We start from the raw sequence: 6,000 nt of genomic DNA on the forward strand, positions 1-6,000 counted from the left end.
AGGGCAGCGTCGCAAGCGGCCTTGGCTTGGTTGGCGGCCTGCTTCTCCCCATCGGAGGCCGACACGGCCTGGCTCAGCGCTGCTCAAACGGAGGCAGCGGAACGGGCCCAGCCAGAAGCTAGCTCCAGGCGCCCGGCCACTAGGCGAGGGTCCGCGCTCAGAAGATCCTCCCGCAGCTGGCTCAGTTCGCTGGCGACCTGGTCCAGGACGGTGGCAGAGGGAACAGAAGAAGCGGGAACTGGCGGAGCAAGCGAAGAGGACGGCAGCGTGATCACGGCTTGGCAGGAAGGAACCCCCTGGGCCTTGGCTGCCCCGGCTGCAGCATCGAGCGCAGTCGACTCCAGGATCAGCGGGGCCACGGGGGCTGACTCCTCACGGAGGCGTCCTAGTCGGCCTCACGAGGACGACCGGGCGGGGGAGGCGCGAGCCTCGCTGTCTTCCTCCCCAGCGGACGAAGGCGCCGCCCCGGCAGATGGACTCGCCCCAAGCAGGGCCGCGGAAGCCCCTCTCAATCTCTTCGACGCAGGCGCCAGCCTGACGAAGAATATGGACATCAATCCTCGGCGGCAGAAACCAAGCAAAGCACGAATCAAGCACTTACTGGTCGTCGCTCGCGAACTCAAGCAACCTCCGACCAAACTTGACGCCCGAGAGCCTGCAGCTAGGGTAAGCCTCGGGAGGCCCGGGAGCAGAGGGCACGTCAGGAGGGCTGGAGCTGGCCCCAGACCGCCCAGGGACCAAATAGACCCTGGGGGGAACCAGCCCCGACCTGCCCTTCCTTGTGACCAAGGGAGAGTCCTCCCCTCCTCGCCTTGCGCCGACCTCGTCATCGTCTAGCATGGAGCGGAGGGCCTGGGACCTGCGTCGAGGGAAAGACTCCCTCGACTCCTCGCCAGTCGCCTCAGAGTCAGACTCTTCCTCCTCCGCCTCTTCTTCCCCCTCGCTCCCGCTGGAGCTGTCGGAGGACACATTCACCATCGCCTGTGCCGCAAGACCCTCGAGAGCTTCCGCGGGCACCAGCCCCTCACCATTGAAGGTGGGCATGTCGTTCACCACCTGCTCCCAGTCGTCATGAAGGAACAAGGGGACGGGGGCACCCACCGGCTTCGCCACATCTCCCCCAACCAAGGAATGGAGGGCCGCGACCAGATTCTTGTCGGTCAGGGCCTCAGAGCTTAGGTGCAACGCGGCGTCCACTTCCCCAAGCCTCCACAATGGGAGCGAGTGCTCCTGGAGTGGAGCCACCCGGTGCTCCAAGAACTCCCTCAGGAGCGTGGCCCCGGTCAGCTTCGCCGCCCCCAAGTTGCTTGGCCTCAGGTCCGCGTTCATCCTCTTTAGCACCGCCTTCGCACGGGGGTCGACGAGCTCCGTGCGGGACCACGCGTCGACAGCCTTGGGCTGCCCCGTAGGCAACACCAGACAGGGGTGGAGGCTCCTGACGTCCACCATGACCCACTTGCTCCGGAAGCCTTCGATTCTCTTCCCAGGCTTTGAGATAGCATTGGAGTTGGAGTATGCGATGAAGCTCGCACATGTGGAGACATGGACACTGGAAACCCGGAGGGAAAAATAGTGACGCAATAGGGCCACCGAGGGCTTTACCCCGACGTGAGCCTCACATGAGTAAGCAAAAATCGCCAGGAGAAGAACAGAGTTGGGGTGGAGATGCAGAGCCTGCAAGTTGTACTGGCGGAGAACAGCAAAGAAGAACTCAGAGAAAGGAGGCACCAGACCGGCGACGATGGCGCTCACAAAGAGCGGATAGAAGGTGCTCCCCTTGCCTTCAGGCTAGTCGGAGCTAGCCTTGAGCACAGTCGCCCCCTTGCTGCCCTGCGCCATCGTCATCAGGCGCGTGAGGGCAAGGTTCTTCTCCGGCAGGTTCGGGGAATCCAGAGCCGGCGAGTACCAAGCCTCGGTCGGGGACTTGCGAGGCGCCATGGTGTGCCGGATGAGGAGGATTGAGACAGATCTGGATGATTTCGGGAGCAAGAAGGAGGAGAGCGAGAAAGGGGACCTGGGGCGAGGCGAACAAGAACAAAGCAGGTAAGTCTGGCCCGAGCACCTCTTTTGTCAGATGGACGGTTGCCGAGGCATCGTGGGGAAGCGCAGGCGCCCACGTCCAGTTAATCACCACGCGGCGCCCAAGGCCGCAGGCTATTGGGGCCCGCGGCGCTTCATGCTTGCCCCTTCGCTTCCCTGCTAGGCCAAGCCCGGGTGCGCCTTGGCCCCGGGGGCTACTATCGGCGTTCTGGGAACAGGGGTCCCCAGACCTGCTTGCCTGCGGCCTGCGGCGCGGCTCAAGTGGGGGCCCAGCGGGGCCCATCTTCATCAGCTCAAGCTCAAGACCCTCGCGAGGGGCCAAGCCTCGCAGGGCGGACGACAAAAAGCTCCCTCAGAGGCAGCCTCATCAGGCAGGCTCGCGAGGAGGCGGAGAGATCAAGGCAGAGGTACCTCGCGAGGAGCCCGTGATGCAAGCCATGACGATCGAGACCAGGCGGGCGCCGGCCTGCGTAGTGTCCTTGTTTCCCCCTTTGGTGCAAAGGGGGCAAGCACAGGCCAAGGCATCGGGCAAAGGTTACCATTCCGGTGCAACGAGATCAAGACCAGCAGAGCGGCAGGACGGAGGTCACCGTGGAGCCCAAGACGGCGTCATCACCAGTGCTTTTGGCAGCCAAAGACCACTTTTGGTCGGGATAACTTGTACTAGATGTTCCCCTTCAAAATGGCCAATTGTTGGCGCCCTTCCCGCTCATTATTTGGGGAGAGGCCCAGGGCCTCTATAAATAGAGCTAGCTACCACAGAGTGGAGGAGAGATGGACACACCTAGGCATCTAGAGATCTGATAGAGCCCTACCAGAGAGAGAGAGAGAGGCGACTGAACTCACCCAAGCAGTTCATCACACCAGCTCAAGAACACCTCTCGCGAGGCTTTTCTTCCCTTGTACTGTTCATCATCAGCCCCTGAGGCAATCCACCACACCGCACACTGGAGTAGGGTATTACACCACAATGGTGGCCCGAACCAGTATAAACCTCGTGTCCCTTGTGTTGTTCATTGTTTCCAGCTTAGATCACGCGAGGAGATTGGACGTAGATCGGTAGGGGAGAGATCTCCGCGCGCACCCCAGTGTTCGAACCTCAAGGGTCTGCCGGAATCCGAAATCCGACAATATCTTTGCAAATGGATGACAAATCAACTGCCATACCTATCGGTATTTGTGAGGATGTGCCCGTTGTTGTTGCTAACGTTACTATTTTGACAGACTTTGTTATACTTGAGATGCCCGAGGATGACAACATCTCAATTATCCTTGGTAGACCCTTCTTGAATACTGCAGGAGCTGTTATTGATTGCAACAAAAGCAAGGTCACTTTCATATCAATGGTAATGATCATACGGTGCACTTTCCGAAAAAACAATTCCAAGTGAATGGTATTAATGTTATTGGAAAATCTTCGACAATCACTATTGGAAGTTTTCAAATACCTCTACCTCCTGTCAAAAAGAAATATGAAATGCTTATTGTTCGGGAAATGCAAATCCCCATAGAGGTAACTTAGTGATTTACGAAAGTTTTTCGGTTTCATGCTAATCGAAAGTGGTTGTTAATAAGACTTGATCAACCTTATTAATGAATAATTTTTGAACGGAATGAAATTGATGAATTTAGTAAGCACTACTTTCTGTCACTACTTTTTATTCTCTGTTTTATTTGTTAAATAAAATAAAATGCCATGTTTTGTCTGTTTTCTGAATTTTCCGTGCAATAAAAAATGACCCAAAAATAAAAGTTCTCAGAATGCCCTGAAAATTTTATACGATTTTTTTCCTGAACATTTTAGAATTTTTTGTGCAAAAATTACCAGTGGGAGGTGCACCTGGTGGGCAGAACCCACCAAGGCGCGCCAGCACCCCTGGCGCGCCGTGGGGGGTTGTGGTCCCCACGTGGGCCCCCTCACTTACCTCTTCATCCCACATCATCACTCTCCACCAGAAAAAATTCTCCATTGCTCTCTCTCCCGAGTTCTTGCTCATTTTGCTGCCATTTTCGATTTCTTTGCTCGAAGCTCCATCTCCTAAACTGTTTCGGGGATTTGTTGCTTGGTATGTGACTCCATCATTTGTCCAATTAGTTTTTGTTTTAGTGGTTTATACTTTGAATAAATAGCTACTCTTGGTGCTGCTGTAGATGTGCTTGCATGTTGAATTCTTAGTGCTCTAAGTAGTTTGAATACTTGCTATGGCCTCTATGTATCCCTATGAGTAGTTGCTATTAGTTTTGTGAAGTTATGTTGGAAAAATTTTGTGGACTAAAAATTCAGATTTTGTTCATAGGAAAAATTGTACGCGGACATGAATATCTTTAGGAAATTTGGCTCTAAGAAGAATTCCAAGGGTGTTATTGGGGAGTCTTCTCACAATGATCTCCAACTTTGGAGGTTGCCGGAGGTACGGTCATGCGAATGGCCGCACATCCCATTCCTACAAGAAGCTGGAATTCATGAGGAGTTCATGCAATTCATTGCCAACACTTATCACACCGACTTCATCGCAGGTGAGTGTGACCAGCACCAAATCCTCACAAATGCTTTTGTTCAATGCTTTACATTCCTGCCTAGAAATAATCCTCCTGAAGTGAGCTTTAATTTATATGATGAAAACCACCAGATACCTCTTACTGAATTTTGTAACATATGCATGATCCTGTCTAATGGGAGTTTGGCTGAGCCTAGGCCGGCTGAGTTTGAGGATTTCTGTCGCACTTTGACAGTGGGGGATGAAAGCAGAGTGTCAGCCACCACCACTGGTGGATTACATTTTCCTACTGTTCATTAATTTGCATATTTCATTACCAAATGCTTGCTTGCTAGGGAGAAGGTGGGTGCACTTAGCTCACCAGACCTTGCTGTTTTACTCGTGCAATAGAGGGCGACAACACTTATTGCTTGGGAGCTATTGTGGCTCATCTCCTCCATCTTAATAAATCTCAGGTAAAATACATGGGATTTTTGCTACTCATTTGGCCGCTCACTTCAAGGTTGTGATACGCCCCCATGATGTCCCTCTCACCACAGTTTACCTAGACCGTGCAGCCATGGATCACCATCACTTTCTTGCACATGATCATCCTGATCTTGCCATTCCTTATAACTTGTTCTATAATGTTGACACTCGTGATGTTATCCCCTTGCCTGCACCTGCTTTGTTTGATTCTGTTGCCAGGGCGGATACCGGATTATGCCTGCGGACATTCTCGCCTTCTGGAACGCTCTTCTGCTGCAGAAGCTGCACAGGCACCTCCACAGTTGGATGAGTGGATGCCTGCTCCTCAGGATCCCTACTACCATCCAGGCTACTGGTCGATTACCAACTTAGGCCAAAAGCATAAGCTTGGGTGAGTACATGTTTCTCACCGACATTATATTCATGCTCACATATCATTCTATCTGTCGGTGTTCACACTTTTCATTGTATCATCCATATTTAGATTTATTTTTCCTGCTTTCTTCTTGTGTGTTTGAAAAACTTTAGGAAAAACCAAAAAATAGTTGTAGTGATTTACTTTCTATGCATGCTTAGTAGTAATACTAAAAAGAAAATCCAAAAAGATTTCCATGTTCTTCTTTTGCTTGTTGGGAACTTTCCCGTGTAAATAGTTTTTTCTCGTTTTTGCTTTTCCCTTTTATTTGCTTGTTGAAGAAAACCAAAAACTCCAAAAATATTTCAGTGTGTTTCTCTAAATTTCTTTTCTTTTTATTCGAGTTGCACCGAGCAGAAGACCATGATGAAAATGTTGAGTGGCTCTCATATGAATAATTGTTGAAATAATAAAGAGACCATTTTACCTTGTCTTCTCCTGTTGAATAAAATGTTTTGCAGATTCCAGCTTAGTCCATGGCACTCTTGCACTATTATTATTTTCATATCATTCGGTCATGAAAGTGAAAGGCAATAATGACGATATTCGATGAGCTGGCCGTGGCAAAGAGAAACTAGT

Source organism: Triticum urartu, chromosome 7 (genome assembly GCF_003073215.2).
Source record: "Triticum urartu cultivar G1812 chromosome 7, Tu2.1, whole genome shotgun sequence".
NCBI lineage: Eukaryota > Viridiplantae > Streptophyta > Magnoliopsida > Poales > Poaceae > Triticum > Triticum urartu.